We start from the raw sequence: 17,970 nt of genomic DNA, 5'->3' as shown, positions 1-17,970 counted from the left end.
GTGTGTGTGTGTGTGTGTGTGTGTGTGTGTGTCTGTGTGTCTGTGTGTGTCTGTGTGAGTGAACATGCAGGATTCTACAAGAGGCCTCTGTCCTCTGCTGTCCCATGCTTTGCATTTCTCATTGGCAGAGAAGAATAATTTTATGGCTGCAAGTCTGTCATGCCCCGCAGTGAACAATTTGGCACCTTCCCTCTCCACCTCCCTTTCCTCTCCCCTTCCTTTCTTCTTTCTCTTCTTCCTTCCTGTAGTGCTTGGGATAAAATCTAGGAGCCTGAATCAGCTACATCCCCAGTCCTTCTGTGTTTTATCTGGAGCCAGGGTCCCACTCAGCTACTGAGTTGCCCAGCCTGGACTCCAACTAGTGACCCCCCTGCCTCAGCCTCGCAGAGTGCTGGGATTACAGGCATTGTGCCTCCACATCTGGCAAGGCAGCTCCCTTCTTTCTTTGCTGGGGCAAGCCACAAGACATCAAACATCTCTGAGCTTTTCAAGAATAAGCTCCAAAGAGTCAGCTTTATGACCTAAGGAGTATGCATTTTTTTTTTTTTTTTTTTTTGGCAGAAATGGGGATTGAACTCAGGCCCTTGTGCTTGCCAGGGAGGTGCTTATTCCACTGAGCCATCTCCCTGGCCCCAGAGTACACATTTTGAATGTTACTGAGCAGCCTTTTCTCAGCATAGGTGGTCCCAGGAGTTCTCTGTCATAATAGTGCAAATTTATCACTTTTTAAGGGTGTTTTGGGCGTGTGTGTGTGTGTGTGTGTGTGTGTGTGGTGCTGAGGGTGGAACCCAAGGCCTCACACATGCTAGACAGGTGCTCTGCCACTGAGCTGCACCTCATTTTAACACAGGGTCTTAAGTTGCCCAGCCTGGCCTCGAACGTACCATTCTCCTATCTCAGCCTCTGGAGCGCTGAGATGATGGGCATGGGCCACTGCACATCACCTCTTTCCTTTACATTTTGCCCCTGATAGCTTCTTGCTGTTTTGATTTCCCCAGAGACTGGGAAGCTCAGGCCACTATTCACTGGCCGGGACTGTTCGCTGTCCCTGTGTCGCCATGCCTGTCCTCTGATCACTTTTTCCCATGAGGCCGTAGGTGTTTTACTGGCTCATGGAGTTTCATTATTCGGGATATTAATCTGATGTGTGTTGTACATGTTTTAAATATTTCCCCAGACCAGCTGTCTTTTAACTTTGTTGATCATGTCCTTGGCCATCCGGAAGTGTTTTATTTTTCTGGAGCCAGGTCTGTCCAGGTTTTCTCCGCTAGCTTCTGGAGTTCATGTCTTGCTTAGGAATGCATTCCTTCCTCCAAGATCGTGAAAATATTCTCTTTTCATCCATTGGTTTTATAACTTTGTTTTCCTCCTCTGCAGCCTCTGCCCATCTGTAATCTATTTGCAGGGACGACACTCCCTGTCTTGGGTAACCCTGTCCTGCATGAATGCTCAGATGCCCCAGCCCGCCTCCCTTTCCTCGTTCCCTGCTCGTTCACTGTACACCCGGGTGCCAAGGTCCTGCTGTGCACCACATGCTGATGACTCAGCAGGCCAGGCCACAGGCCAGTGCCGAGGGAGAGGAGCTCTCGCGGGGAAAGAAGACAAAGAGAAATGCACAAATAATTCAATTCCAGTAATGTGTGGGGGAAGGTCAAATGGGATAGGAGATAGTCACACGGGGGTGATATTTTACATCCTATGGTCAGGAAAATCCCCTGGGGTGGCCCAGGACACAAATGCTCATGAGGGGAAGGAGTTGGCTGCTCCATCCATGGAGGCCGGGCCAGTGCCCAGGCAGCTCCTGTCAGGGGGAATGCGGCCCACTTCACCTTGAGCAGACGGGAGCCTTCGCTGCTGGACTGCAGCACCCTGCTGCCCACCGGCAGCACTTCAGTGCAGGTGTCCCAGGCCCAATCCGTCCTCCTTCTGGTCACCACATTTCCCACCTGGCTCTAGTCGCTTCACACAGCAGTGCTCCATACCCAGCACGCAGGGTGGTTGTTGTGAGCACTCAACACTAATCCAGGTGAGCTCTAGCTCCTGCCCTGTCTCGGTCCCCAGCCCTGGGCACCTTGCACCCCACTAGAGCATCATGGAATGCACAGCTGTCCTTGCCCCATGCCTTCTGCTCCTCCTTGGCTTCCAGGGGTTGTGCTGAACCTTACCTTCCAGCATCCTCCATGTGCAACTGTGGCCGCCTCTGCTGTCAACTTCACTGGTGAACAAAGACAGAAGCCACCCACCTCCCGGGTCACTCTTACCTCCCTCCACTTGCCACCTGGACTAGGAAATCAGTTTTGTTTTGTTTTTTTTTGCGGAACCGGGGCTTGAACTCAGGCCCTTGCGCTTGCCAGGGAAGCGCTTATTCCACTGAGCCATCTCCCCGGCCCTAGAAATCAGTTTTGACTAGACCCCAACCAGCCTGGCTGCCCCCATGTATTCCCTGCAGGGCAGCCGGCATCGAGCTCTAGCCCCAGTCAAAAGAGCACTCGTGGCCTCTGGTCCTCAGCAGGAGGAGTGGGCAGAGAGAATGCACGTGAGGAGAGGAGGTGACAAGTGGGACCCAGACAGGGCCCGAACAGTGTCCTTCACCTTTAGGTGGAGTGGGATTGGGAGGCCCAGGGAAAAGCATAGGAGAGACAAGGACCTCAGAGCCTTCAGAAGAGTTTTAAGAATCGCTTCTCGGCCTTTTGGCTAAGAAGAGTTTTAAGGCAGAAGAGATCGAAGAAAGAGCTGCCAGTGTCTAGTGCTGCTGAGGCCAGTCGCCAGGAGTCCTGCAGCTTGCTCCTTGCTGCCCACAGGAAATCTGTCCAAGGACTGGAGACATTTGTCCACCCCCAACCCACCCCTGCTGGCAGCAGCATTGACCTCAGTCTGGCAGAAGGGTGAGAGTGTGTAACCTTCCTGTTCAGAAAACTTCCATGTGTCCCATCTACCTTACCACCCTCACAAGGGCAGAGACAACGTCCCCACTGGTAGGCAAGATGTGAACAGTGACCTGCGGCCAGCACTAGGACAGGTAGAGTCCCGACGCTCCCAGTGGCTTCCACCTTGCCAGACACGGACTCCAGGGGCAATCGAGCGCAGTGGAGATGGACTTGCAGGCAGGGCTCAGAGCCTCTCAGAGGTGCTTTGAGCTGCAAGGCAGGAAGACCTGTCCACGGTAACACTGCACAGAGGCCACGGGCAGCTGCCCCGCCACCAGCGCCCCTAGGTCTGGTCCCCGCACAGACACAGGCAGTGTCCCCAGAGTGCAGCCTGCAGACTCACTCTGTGTCTCCCTATCACCACCTGGCAGGAAGCCGCACACTGTGGCCTGGTGCGGGGACAGCACATGTGTCGCCATCAGCACAGGCCCTGCTGTGCACTTGCGGGGACTGCGACGACGGACAAATGGAGACAGCACCCACATGTGTGACGGGCCGGGGAGGTGTGCAGAGCTGGCCCTGGATGACGGAGACAAACCCAGAGGCGGAGGGAGCAGGAAGTGCAGAGGGGCACCGGGAGGTGGGCTGGGGACCCCAGGCTTAGAGGGGGAGGGGGCACGTGGGCGGAGCAGGAGGTAGACGCTGGACACAGGGCCAGGGTGTAGGGGCAGGAGGAGCCGCGGCCTGGAACCGCAGTCAGAGGGCAGGGGGCCCTCTCCAGGGGCCTGCGTGCGGACGGACAGCACCTGTGCTCTGCGCGCACACAAACACATCACACTTCCCTTACACACGCACACAGCACGTGTGTACATGCACCACCCATGGTACATGTATGCATGCATGCCACAACGCACACAGCATGTGTATGCGCTCACACCACACTGCACACAGCGCATGTGCACACATATAGCACACCATGTGTGCATGCACACACCACACACAGCACATGTGTGCTCACACACCACACCATACACATATGCACATGCATACCACACCACACACATCTCATGTGTACATAGCACATACAACATGTATATGTATACCACACCGCACACAGAAACTGTGTATGCACATCACACTGTGCACACAACAAATCTATGCACTTCCCACACACATGATGCCATACAAACACCACACAATCATGCACCCCACACACGCCACACATCCATAGGCACACTACACACCATGTACATCAGGTACACATACACACAGCGTATATACAACACATCTGTATGCATCAAATACACACATCACACAATATATGCACCACACACATGCAATACGTCAATGCATACATATCACACCTATACCACACACCACATATACACAGTATACAAACATGCATGTTACATGCATGTGCTACACACACCATACATATACCATGTGTACATGGCACTCATATACCACACACACCACAGATGAACACACGTCTCACATGTAACACATGCACAACAAGCATATACCACAGATGCACACACAACATACATGTAGACACAGAACACACTACATGTGTCACATGCTGTGGGCATAGCACACTGAGTCCACTCACACATACCAGGGACCCACAGACAGCACAGCCCACTGCTTGGGCTGTCATCCCTTTCAGCAGAGGAGGCCCCAGCTTCTGCAGGCCACTCTGGTGGGTGCGGTCACCGCAGGGCCTGGCTGGGCCATCCATGGGAAGATAGGAAGGTGCAGGGCAGGAGCTCTGGGGCCCTGTCTGGGCAGTGTGCAGAGCCTCAGGCGTGCCTGTGCACTGGTCCACACCGCCTCTGCAGGGTTCTGTGTGTGTGTTTGTGTGTGTGTGTGTGTGCTCACATGTATGTGCGTTGTTGGGGACTAAACCCAAGGCCCTTCACTGAGCTGCTGATCCAGGCAGCCTCACAAAGCCATCCAGCTGCCCAGGAGGGCCTGAATCCTCCTGCCTTGGTTTCTCAGAGTGCTGGGATTACAGCGCTGCCACACCTGGCTTGTAGGGTTCTTCCTGGAAATGGAAGATAGGGGTCAGGAAAGGGGGGAGGCAGATGGGACGGGGATGGAGGCTTGCTGCTCAGCGTCCGGCCCCTGCACGGCACCGTGTGCACCATCATCTCACCTGTGCCCTGCTGCCGCCTGCTCTCACCATACAGGTGCCCGGTGGCCCCATGGCTTGCTGGACTGCACCCTGCCTGATCAGAGATGCTGTGCCAACCCATGGCTGCTGTCCTCCAAGCCTGGTCAGTCCTCCAGCCAATGTAGGGGAGGGGTCAAGGCCACCCAGAAGACCTGACAGGAAGAGGGTTTCAAAGTGCATGGCTTGAGAGTTGAGGGTCCAGCCAGGCGCACTGCCTTTACCTTGGGTCCCTGTCCACTTCCTTAGTACATGTTTTCATTTTTTAAAATATTTACTTATTTACGTATTTATTTGTTACAGGGTCTTGCTACACAGCTAGGACTCATAGTGATCTGTCTGTCTCAGCCTCCCCAGTGCTGAGATTACAGGCCTGTGCCACCATGCCCAGTTTTGAGGTCAACATGGTACACCTCTGGGGCTGGCATGGCATACGGTACCGGGGATTGAACTCGGGTCCTTGAGCTTTCCTGGTAGGCACTTAGACGGCTGAGCTATCTCCCCAGCCCAGCACATGTTTTTCTTAAGAAATATGTGACTAAAGCTTCTATTCATCTTGGTGAATCCCTGAGGAGCCAAATGAGAGCTGAACAAGTTAGGCAATTCTTAAGTACCGGGATCATTGGAGTAAGGACAATGAGGGAGGGAGCTAGGGGCTCAGGACCATCAGGGCATGGGCAGGTGAGGACAGCGGAAGCGAGGAGCTTGGGAGCCCCAGGGGAACCTCCTCAGTGTGTCAACTTTATCCTCAGACTCACCCTCCTTATGTCTCAAGGTGGCTGAGGGTGATCCAGGCTTCATACACAAGGCACGACTGAAGGAGAAAGAGGCCATCTCTTCTAATGCGTCTCTTTCTCTAAAGCTCTCTCTCTCAGCTACTTCCCTGGTATCTAATTGGCTAGAATCATGTCACAGAGTCAGCTACAAACCAGTCACCAACAAGAGTGAGGAATTGCCATGTGTGGCTTGTGCAGCTCAGTATAATTAGGCTTCGCCCTGAACCGCATGTGGAGCAAGTGTGAACAGCAGCAAAAACAAACCCGGTTGGCCTCAGCCTCCCCCGGGAGAGACGGGATCTGGGCTGGCTACCACTTCCTGGCAAGGAGCTGTCTAGTCTTTTACAAGCCATCAGCCGCAGCCTACCCCGGCCACGACTGCAGGAAAGCCTGCCGGTTGCAGATCAGAGGGGCTGAGGAGGGGGCGACCTGGGGAGGGATGTCCTGTGCTTCCAGGAGGGTTGCCCTCCCCTCTCTTACCACAGGGCTGCACTCAGCCTGGCTCTTTTCCATCCTGGGGACCCAGGTGGGGGCCCAGAGGGGACCGCAAGAGGTAGCAAACATGGCAGCCTGGGGAGTTTGGCTGTAGGCGTTGAAGGATGTTCTTCTTCCTTTCAACCCAGGCCTGCCGTCTCTAGCACATGTGGTACTCTGTTCTGTGACGTGAGACTGCAGCCAGGGACTGCGATCCCTATTCGACTGGTGAGAAAATGAGGTGAGCGGCAAGCCTGGGGTGAGAGATCGTGACGCCCGCAGGGTGAGCAGGCCCACGGAGCAAGGGTGTCCCCCAAACAAGTACCCCACGGCTGGAAGACCTGGCTTCTAGGTGCCTGCTGTCCCTGCTGCCACTGCCTCTCCCCTAAAGCCAGCCCTGGCACCCTGGTGACCTAATATTGGGATTGGCTCTGGGCAATATATTTGTCCTGGAGGGCAGGGGTCACGCATCCAAAGTCTCTCACCCGGAGCTGGCTCCATTAATAGAGAGAGCATCGTGCCGAGAGCTCGGGGCAGCAGGGCTGTGAGGCACCCAGCCTGGCCGGTGCCTTAGCTGTGTCTGCTGAGCTCTCCGAGGGACACGTGCTTCCCTTGAGCAGGTAAGACAGCAGCCGCTGAGCTCCCGTGGCTCTGCGGCCGAGGTCCCATCGGGCCTGGGCTGCCAGCACCACGGCCAGCCTGGGTTTATGCCCCACTCTCTGCCATGGGCACGGGCAGTAGCACATGGGGGCCAGGGAGGAGGGGTCCTAGCCCTTCTCCGGCTGAGGAGCCCTGCTGCCCTCTGTACCCTCATGACTGGAGGTTGCTCCCTCTTCAAGCTCATGACGGGAGAGTCTATCCCTGCAAACAGGTAAAGTGACTTCTGATTCCACCTCGGAACTAGAAATCCAGGGTTCAGCTGTTTGTGACAATGCCTGCAGCCACATGTCTCCTGTCCTGGTCCCTCTCCACATGGGGCAGGAGGGGGCCCACGGGTGTTCAGCAAGCAGACTGTGCCTCACAGGCACCTGCACTGAGCCTGTTGGGCACAATGGAGTTGGGTACAATACCAGATGGGTCATGCTGTGTGCTGGAGCCAAAATTAGCTGCTTCAATTAAGCCTCCTCCCTCCTTCTCTCTGTTTCCTTCTTTTAACCTCCTCCACCCCTCTACTGGGAATCACACTCGGGCCTCTCACTGAGCTCCCTCCCTGCATGTTGGTTTTCCATTTCGAGGCAGGGTCTCCCTAAGTTGCCCAGGCCATCTTGCCGTCTTCCTGCCTCAGCCCCTGAATGCTGGGATTACAGTCATGCACCAACACACCTGACTTCTCTCTCTTTCAGTGAATAATACCAGGCTGTGTGGATGCTCAGGGCTGGGCAATTGGTGTGGGGGGGAAGAAGAGGGTGCACAGGATCTCCCCCAAAGCTTCCATTTCTCCTCAGCCCCAGCCCCATCCCCACACAGCTGCCTCTGAAGAAGATGCAGCTCTGAGCTCTTCCCAGCTCTCTGGACCTTGGGCCAGGTGGGAGTTTTGCTCTGGCCCCCATGCAGATGAACCCCTAATATGCAGCACCTGGGGGCGTGGGGGGGCTCCTGACCCCCAACTCTACACAAAACCCACTTCTCCACCAGGTCTCCATCGGGGGCTACTCTTGCAGCTCCCCTCCCTCAGTGTCAGCCCAGCACAGCTCTGAATCACCCCTGTACTATGCCCCACAGCCCCCCTCATTTTGAGGGTCTCCAGTGACTCGGCGCTCCTTCTCCTAGCCAGCCATAGCCTCAGGGAAGAAAGACAGCTCTAGATGCCAACTATCCAGTGTCTAGTCCCTGCCTAGGCACCACAGGGCCATGAGGCATGTCTTTCCCGGCTCTCCCCAAGGTCCCTGCCCACAGCTACCCACCCTTACAGCTGTCTTTCACATCTGTAACTGAACCATATGCCTGGGCCTCCACCCCCCATGCCTGCCTCTGGTGTCTTCTTCTCTCGCTAGCTCCCGGCCCTAAGCAGGCCTTACCAATGCAGGAAGCCCTCCCAGACCACCTGCTCACATTCCTTCCCCATAGCCTGGAGCAGGGAGCCTGGACCCTGTCCCCTTGTAGCCACCATCCGTGCCATCTGCATATTTGTCCCTCTGTTCTCGTCTGACAGCCTACTCCTGAGGACCAAGACATCACAGGCATCTTTCTGTTGCCAGTGTCTGGCAAGGCGATCACATGCAGCATGGGTCAGCTCTGCAGATCAGGGGGCAGCCCTGACCCCGGGGAGACAGCTGGCTGGACCCTGGGAGACAAGCGGCTGGAGGGAAGTGGGGAGCAGCAGCCTGCGCCGGCCCATTCTGACTCTGGTTTTGCTGTATAACTTCAGGAAAGCCACATGATATGGAATCTGCGTGTGTGTGTGTGTGTGTGTGTGTGTGTGTGTATGTGTGTGTGTATGTGTGTGTGTTCCACGGAAGAGAAAGGTCAAGACATCTGTGCCTCTGTCCCTACCCCATCTTCTCCAGCTGGACTGTGATGGTGACATGAAAGGCTGGGGACACACGATATCACAGACTGATCACAGTCTCGACTGTTTGTGGTGGATGTGTTCATTACCCAGAGCCACGGTGCCTCTGCCAGTCAGGAATGCCAACGAGGCAGCAATGAGTTGCAACAGCACCAGCCTCCACCTGCCCCTGGGTGGCAGCTGTGACCTCACCCTGTGTCACCCAGGAAAAAGTTCTGTTAACTTCAAGCCGAGAGCATCTCCACTGCCTGACTGTGCTCAGACCCCCTCTGCTGTTCTCTGGGTCCTCACCCCCATGCCATGCCCTTAACCTTGTATCCCAAGAATATCACGTGCCTGCTGCCAACTGTGGGCCAGACCTGGAAACCCTGCTGGAGGTGGATCCTCGATGCCCTGCCCCCTGTGTGACAGCCACTGTCCTCTCAAGTTCGAAGTGCTAAGGAGCTGCCAAAATCAGCTTCGAGGGCTAGAGAGATAGCTCAGCGGTCTAAGTGCCTGCCTGGCAAGCTCAAGGATCCAGGTTCAGTCCCTGATACCACATGCCTTGTCAGCCACTAAAACAGGGTGTAGTGGCGCACGCCTGCAATCCCAGCACAGAGGAGGCTGAAAACAGGAGCAACACTATGAATCTGAGCTGCATAGTGAGACCCCGTATCAAGTAAATAAATAAATATTTTTTTAAAAAATATTTATTTATGTGTATATGTGTGTGTGTGTGTGTGTGTGTGTGTGGCCAGCTCAGCCCACCAGGAGCCAGGCTGGCTGGCACGTGGTGCTGGGGGATTGAACCGCGGTCCCTGTGCTTTGTTAAGCTTGTTCTAAGTAGGTGCTTTAGACCACTGAGCCCTCTCACCAGCCCTAAATAAATGATTTTTTTTAAAAAAAGAAGTACAGTAGTTTAAAAAGAAAAGCAGCATCGGTCCATGCCCACTGCTCAGGAAATCCCTTTCCACTGCACCATGTATGAGGACACCCCCACACCGGGACACACGACCTGGGAAGCTTGTCTTCCTGTCTGAACCCCACCAACCTGATTTTAGGTATCCTGAGTTAGCCCCCTCATACCTCCTCTGCACCCCATCTCTGCTGTCCTCTTTTCCTTTCCAAGAGGAACTCCTCTTTTCTCACCAAAACTTGCCGACCCGTGTCCCGCTGCCCGGGCTTGTGGTCCCGCAGAGGCCCACAGCACTGTGTCAGACCAGCTGGATTGCAGGGCTGAGCAGCATGCCTACAGAGGGGGAGAAAACCCCTCAGCTTGAAGTAAGAGACCATGTGGGTGACAGTGGCATGGCAGAGGGTGGGCCAGCAGGGGCTCTTTCTCCATGGCCTTCACTCTGCCTGTGCCACAGCCAGGCTAGACCTGGGGAAGGGAGCAGGCCCAAGAGCCCTGGCCACTGACCTTCCCGGCTACTGTACTGCCTCAATCTGTGCATGCAAAGCCAGGCCAGCTGCGCTATGTGCAAAACCCCCAGCTGCAGGAGCAGAGGCTGCCAAGGCCCGAGTCCGAGGGAAGCCCCTGAGCTTAGAACTCAGAGCTGGGACCTTTCACAGTCTGGGTCCATTTAGACTGGAGAAACACAACTTCCATTCCTTAACTGGACAAGTAGTGGGTGGGGAGTGCAGAGAAAGAGAGAGAGAGAGAGAGAGAGAGAGAGAGAGAGAGAGAGAGAGAGAGAGAGCACATGAGCCTCACAGTAAAAAGCTTGTGCATCCTGCTGGACACGAAAAGGTTGTAGGAAAGCCTTCAGTGAGTTTGGGGTAAAAAAATCATTGCACATGGATTAAATTCTCTGTTCATCAGGTGTCAGCCTGAGTGGCAGGAGGAGACTTCACGCAGCATAGCCCTGGGTCAACAGGCTAGAAAACGCTGAGTCACAGGGGACCCGAAGGCAGTCAGCCACTCCTTCATCCTGGATCTCCCATCTGCTATGAAAGCCCCCACCCCCACCCCAGGAAGCCAGCTGTTGGGCTTCCGACAGGCTGACCCCAAAGCACCATGGTCAGCCCCTTCCTTCCCTTTGTGCCTCTCGGGCCAGCTCAGCCCAAACGCAGCCGGGCTGCCTCCCATGTCCGGCCTCCCCACTGCTGCCCAGGCAGCTGCAGGCCCAGTTGCAGCAGCAGGAACCTCCCTGAGGGTGGAGGACAAGGAAGTACCCCAGCCCATCCAGAAGTACAGCTTCACCTCCCCAGCCTCTCCTCCCAGCTCGGCCTCACTGCTACCCACATCCCCCTTCCCAGGCCCCACGCAGGGCCTTCTGATGAATGGAAGGGCCACCATGTGTCCCCCATTGAGTCCCCCGTGTCTATGTCAGCTGTTGTGTGTTCACCTCCATTTTACCGTAACTGAACTTCTCTTCCTAGTCCTTTGTCCCAGCTCTCCCAGGTTTTCAGAATCTTCATACCCCAGGGACAGAAGGCCTGGAGTAACTGCTCAACCCATACAGAGTTGGAGGGAGGCTCTCGCATATCTGTCATATATGCTGGCATTTGACTAGAGACCCCAGCAAGGGGAGAAACCTGTCTCTTCTGGAGGCCTCAGGAGAGCAGGACCAAGAAGACCAGATGCACGGTGGCTGCAGGGACACATCACCATGTCCCACAGTGGGAACAGAACATTCGTTCCTCTGGCTTTTCCTGTCTTACCGTTCCCAGAGGCAGGAGAGGGTCGTACAAGGCACACACCTTTTCAGGGGGACACATCCATGACTAATTGACAGTGTGGGCATCATGGGCAGGGGACAAATAGTGTCCAGAGCTCCCCTCTGGGTCCCCCTGCCTGGCAGCTGGACATTTTCCCTTGTCTATTCCTATTTCCCTGTGACAGTTAATCTTGGTTGTCAACTTGATTGGCTTGAGCAATACCTAGAGATTAGTAAAGCAGGCTTCCGGGTGTGTTTGGCTGGGCCTTGGGAGCTGCATGCGGTCCCTGGCGCCTTCCTCTGACGTGCTTCCTCGCTCTGCTTCCTGGACACTGTGAGGTGAGCGGCTCCCCCACCCCTACTGCCTTCCCACCAGCTACTTCTGCTTCAGAGCCAGCCGACCATGGGCCAACACCTCTGACACCATGAGCCTCCCCTCCCCCGAGGTTTAGGAGTCAGAGATTTTGTGCCAGCAATGAGAAAGTTGACAAATATGCTTCCTTTCCTCCCACAATTAGGAGTCACCAGTGCAGTCCTTAGTAAATCTCCCCCATGCAAACTCGCCTCGGTAGTTTCCCAGGGAGCCTCACCTGCAACATTTCCAAGCGGGAGGTAAGGACAAGCCAGCTCTGGGAAAGGAGAGTGGGAGGCAGAGTTTGGCCTTCAAGAGTGCAAGGGTTTCTTCCTCAAATGTGCATACAGTTCTCTCTGGCCGGTACACCCTCCCCACATGACCCTCTCACAGGCAGAGCAAAAGCCCAGCCCCCAACAGGAGGGCAGCTCCTCTCATGCCAGGAGCCTACAGAATGGAGGAGCCCGTTCCTGGTAGGTGGGGTGTAAGCATGGGACCCCACTGCACAACAAGGGGGTCCCTGGCAGGTTTCAGCAACTGACTAGAATAGCATCTTCTCCCCAAGAGGGGATAGCAGGGAAGCCAGCACAGAGGCCATAGAGGAGGGAAAGCGCCCTCTACCCTTTTTCATTTTGAGCTGAGCCCAGAAGTCATCAAGCTAAGTCCCTGCTGCAGGGATCGTTATGAAATGACAGTCACTTTAGTCCCAGGAGCCTCCATCTCCTCAGTTATCAAGTGAGCTTTGTGACCCTGCCCACTTACCTCAAAGGGGAGGGGAGGCTGCGTTGAGGCTCGGGGGAGATGCAGCATAGGCCAGGGGGAGGAGCTTGCAGGGAAGCTGCTGTGGGGTCCCCTGTAGACTCTGGGGTGGTGGGCTCCCCCTGTATCTGGGATCTCCCTGACAATGGGATCAGCCTGGACACAAGTGTTGCCTGAAGCTGCCTGGGTGAAGGAATTAAGGGTTCAAAGAGTCTGACGGCAGCCTTTCATTTTCTCCCAGAGGCCCGAGAGAGTGCACAGCCAGGGCGGGATGTGAGGTCCAGCTGTGAGGGACATTTGCATGGCGGCATTCCTCTCTGTGGCCACCTCGCTGCTGCTGCTGCTGCTTCAGCTGCTTCGTCTGACATCTGCAGCTAGTGAGTGGGCTCTCTGTGTCCTTGGAGGCTGGTCCGAGATTCCGGGAAAGGAAAAGTGGCCCCCAGTGACTGCACAGGCACTCTGCGCCCCTTACTCACACACTCAGACCACAGGCCCCTCAGCGTGCGGCCACAAGCTCCCACTGCCCAGCTGCAGGCTGTGCCGACAGGACCGCCCTTTCGAATACATCCCAAAGTTGTAGGAGTTAGCAGAGCCTGGACGCCAAGCTCCGCTGAGGGAGGGAACCATTGTGTGGTGAGAGAAACAGGTTCAGAGAGGTTCAGTGACTTGCCGTCGGGCCCACAATGAGGGCGACGGAGCACAAGCTAAGATCTGTTTGACTCCTCTTGCAGGGTGGCGGCAGGGGCAGGCTACTGCTAGCTCACAGTGTAGCCTCACCACATGGCCAGCACAGCAGGTTTCTCCACAGGCTGCTTCAGGCCTGGCCTGGCCTTAATATTTGGGCAGGCAGATGATACCTTACATGGAGTGCCTGTTACGGTTCTTTTGATATCAAGTAATAGAGACCAAGCCAGCAAGAGGGGAAAACACACACACACACATTAAAAAAATACCGAGAGGCCTCATGGAACCCGAGGAAGAAACTGGCAACTCTAGCCAAAGGACCGATCCTAAGATCGTCTGGGTTAGGCGTGAAGGTCTCAGAGGTGAAGGGCGGCTGCCTTCCCTCCAGAACTCTGCCCATGGCTTGGTTTGATTCCCAGCCTGTCAGCCTCATGTCACTTTCCTGAGAGAGAGCATGACTGGACCTTCAGGGTCAAGTTTCTGCCTTCTTTTCTACACATCATTTCTGGGGGCCAATAGGGTCAAGTCCCATAGGACAGGCAGGCCCATGCCACCTACCGCTGTGCAGGGACTACCGGGGACCACACACACCATCCGCTGGCCCAGCAAGAGGGCTGCTGTCTTGGGCTTCCTGCATCAGAGGGCTCTGCTATGCACACACACACACACATACACACACAACACCCAACACACACACCAACATGGATACACACAATACACACACCCCAACAAATTGCCTCAACACAGAGAAACACCCAACACACACATATATGCCAACACACCCCCAACACCCTCCATAGTAACATACACACCAACACACACACACACACACACACACACACACCCCACAGTTACTCTGCACCATGTAGGACTTGGTCTTCCAGGCTGACAGATCCCAGCCTCAAACATCCACACACATGAGCAGTTCTGCTCAGGCCCCAGGGAAAGCCTGTATCCCACTGTCACCCTCCCACCTAATGTCCACACACACACACACACACACACACACACACGTGTGAAAGACGTCTGACAGCGCGAAGGTTTGTGACACTTGAAGACCTTGTTCCAGTGCCGGCAGAATGCTCTTCCTCAAAAGAAAACACACTTTTCCCCTTGTTAAATCCTCTCAGTGTGGACAACATAGATTTGTAAATGACACGTGCTTAGTAACAAACATTGTCTCCTACTGGCGGTGAACATCCGTTTTCTTCCTTCTCTCTTTATTCCAGTCTATGGCTCTGAAAGTACCAGATAACCAGCTTGTCTTTCACATACGTGGAGCTGATGTTTTGCATGAGCAGTTGAGAAGTCTTTTTCAACAAGAATTTGTTTTATTCTTCTGGTTGTCCATATGTCATTTAGAAAAGTCATGAGGATGGGCTGGGGGTGAGGCGCACGGGAGTGCTTGCCTGGTGGGAGAGGCCCTGGGTTCCACTCCAGCACTGCTGAAAAGACAGTAAGGGGGATAAAAATGGAAGGCAGGAGGCGGGGGGAGGGGCAGGGAGGCTGGGAGGGTGGGAGGAAAGAGAAAGGAGGGGAAAGAGGGAGGAAGGAAGGAAGGAAGGAAGGAAGGAAGGAAGGAAGGAAGGAAGGAAGGAAACAATGCTGCTATACAAAAAGAAGATTTCAAAGGTGGCTTCTGTTGGGGACAACTGGGAGGTGGCAGTGTCACTTAGTGGCCCAGGTAAAACTGGAGGAGCACAGATTCAGTGTTGCTAGTACGCCCACTCCCTAGGAGTAAAGACCGTAAGTGACTGGCCTCAGGGAACGCAGCCGACAAGCATCAGGCTGGGATTGGATTCCAGAGCCTGAGCTATTGGTCACTTCCAGTTTTTCCACGCTTCTACTTCCTTCCCAGGTCTGCCTGGCCTAGGACACTGCCGCTGTTCTTCCAGGTGTGCCGTTTTCCTATTTAACTCTCTCCCGCTGAGAGGTGGGTTTAGTGTCCCTCTGTCAGTCAGCCTCCATCAGTATGGCTATCTGAAAGGCTCAGCTTACAGAGAAAAGGTTCCTCCTGGCTCTGTTTCGGCACTTCCGGTCATGGTGCACTGGCCTCTGTTAGGGGGCCTCTGGCCAGGCAGTGGCACAAGGCAGAACACAACCATGCAAGCTGTGGGTGGTGCCTTAGTGGCTGGGCAAGAAGGGGCTTTGCGCTTCAGGCTGAGGTGAGGCAGAGGCAGCCCCTGTGTCATCCCAGCTGTGCAATCCTGGCAGGGTATAGAGGAAGATCCCGTGCTCCCACACCCCACCCGTAGGAGCACCAAGGTCTGAAAGGCCACCACTGTGGCTGCCCAGCGTAGGCTCATGGCACCAGCAGAGAGGCCTGGGTGCAGCACCATAGGATGGCAGGAGGAGATGTGACTGTCCCCTTTGCTGAGGACCTCAGTGGTGGGAGGATCTGAGGTAAACAGGTAAACCCCTCAGGAAAAAATCCTTAGTCTCCGAGCTTGCAGACTCCCATGTTGGCTTAGAACCAGCCACTGACTGCAGTGTGGCGGCATCCAGTCACCAGCATGTGACCAAGGTCCCATGACCCCCCTCCCCCATGGGTAGCCACATCCAGAAGCTGGGGGAGAGGGAGAGACTATCTCAGGAAAAGTCACACCCTGCCACCCCAAGTCCTCCCAGCTAGGGGTCACATCTACATAGGGGAGTGGAGTGAGAGACTCTGAGCTCCGGATGAAAGGTTTCAGCCCTCCAGGCATCACTCAATAATCAAAAAAGCTATTTGCTCAGTTTGCCAGGTTGCTAAGGATTCAATTAAATTTGCATGCAGTGATGGATTTCTGTGCTGCAGTGTCCAACTGGACCCTCCTCTCCCTGTGTTGACCTGGATGGCAGCCTGCTGGGTGGACACTGCTCCCCTTGGTGCCTCACATATAGAGAAGCCAAAGGGAACAAGCATGGGGGTTCCAACCCCCACCTGCCATTCACCTTGACCTTGATCTTGGGCTGGGCAGCCAATTCAGGGAGGACAGAATATACTGACTCACAGCTGGGAGACTGCACCCCTACTACCCCTGGTGACAGTGACCCAACAGAAAAGCTCTGTCCCAAGGCCCCACAGCCTGTCCATCAGAGGCCAGTAGCTAGCCCTGAGCAGGCTCTGTTCTCAGCCCAGGGGCTTGGTTACTTAAGTCAAGACTGTCACCCTGTGCAGAGTACTGCCCAGTACAGGAAACAACACCTTCACCAGGAAGCCGGAAGGGCCAGAGGCACAGGTTAGAGGACCTCCCCCTTCCCCTGCAAGCTGCATTTTGCCCCCTTCCAAGCTGCATGGCTGACTGCCCTGACCGTCTGGCCCCAGGGGTCAGTGGTGATGGGACTGTGACCAAGCTACCTGCAATTAAGGCCTGGGAGTGGAAACAAAGAGTCAGTGCTGCTGCTCTGCTCCCCGGCCAGGTGAACCAGTCCTAGCTGCTTCTATCAATCCCTGTCTTTACAGTTTTTCTTGTGGCCAAGGTGCAAGAGCTGGCCAGGCCCAGAGCTGCAGGCTCAGCCTTATGCGGTGCTCTAGGCCCAGGCTCAAAGCTGGGGGACTGCTGAGGACAAGAGGTCAGAGACTCTGGTGCCATTTTGGAAGGCTTTGTGCATAGGACACCCATAGGTGGGGTAGAGCGGGGCTGCTGGGACCCAGGGGAACCAGCGCTGTGGGTGAGGGATGCTCAGGCCCAGGTCCCAAGCTTTGCATCCAGGGAAGCAGAGCAGCACAGCCCACCCTGAGGGGCTGCCAGGAGCTGTGCAGCAGAGCTGGGCAGTGGGCCGCCTGAGCAATCCAAGGAAGGGCCCCCTCCAGAGGGGCTGCGGTACAGGGTATGACCTCACACATGGCTCCAGCCACCTTCCCTGTTCTCCTTTCCAGCCCAGACTTCTCCCCATCACACTTCGTTCCCAGAGCTTCAGCCAGTGTCCCTGTCTGGGCCCACCCAGCCTGAGCCAGGGGCTGCTGTGGACGCTTTCCTTCTGTTAGCACGGGTCATCCTCACAGCAGATTGTCCTCCACAAAGAGATGCTATCGTCTTCTTTTCACTTGGGAGAGCACTGGGCCACAGAGGGGTTAAGGGAGTTGCTCGAGGTCACACAGCTACTTCCTACATGCAGAACACAGTTTCACTTGTGGAGGAGCCCAGATGGGCTCTGGCACTCCCCACCTGGCATCTTGGTGCTTTTCTGGGCCAGAGTCGGGGGTGGGGGGGAGGTTATCCAGCAAATGGTAACTAAAACCACTACCCATGGAAACAAGCAGCCGCCCTGGACCCCTAGCAGCCAGCGGCCATACCAGCTGGTCATGTGATGCCACCTCTTGTGTCCCTGGCTGCTGCCCTTTCTTGGAGAGGAGGGGGAGTCATGGCTGGGCATGGCCTCCAGCAGCAGGAAAACAAAGAGACCAACCTCTGCCCCCCAGGGTTTCTGGGAACCAGATTCCCATCCAGCTGTCAGGCGTGAAGGAATTCTCCCCAGTGGGTCCCAGGCGAGTGAGAGGTGCAGACAGCCTGCAGCGACAGTGGAAACACTGGCCATCCTCAGAAGCCACGCTCTGTCTCACCAGCTGTCACCGGCCACGGTCTGCACCAGCAAGCCGTCAGTCCCCGCTGGCCCACGGCGGGCACAGCCGCCATCCCTGACTGGGCCAACGCCCCAACGCCTGCCCACCAGGTCCTGGTCCATTTCCCACCATGGCCCCTCCCTGGTTGCTGGCTTCCCAGAGTCCCCTCGGTTGGGCACAGCCATTTCGTTGGC

This window comes from Octodon degus, unplaced genomic scaffold (assembly GCF_000260255.1).
Source record: "Octodon degus isolate 3935 unplaced genomic scaffold, OctDeg1.0 scaffold00014, whole genome shotgun sequence".
Lineage (NCBI taxonomy): Eukaryota > Metazoa > Chordata > Mammalia > Rodentia > Octodontidae > Octodon > Octodon degus.
This window is presented reverse-complemented; position numbering follows the sequence as displayed.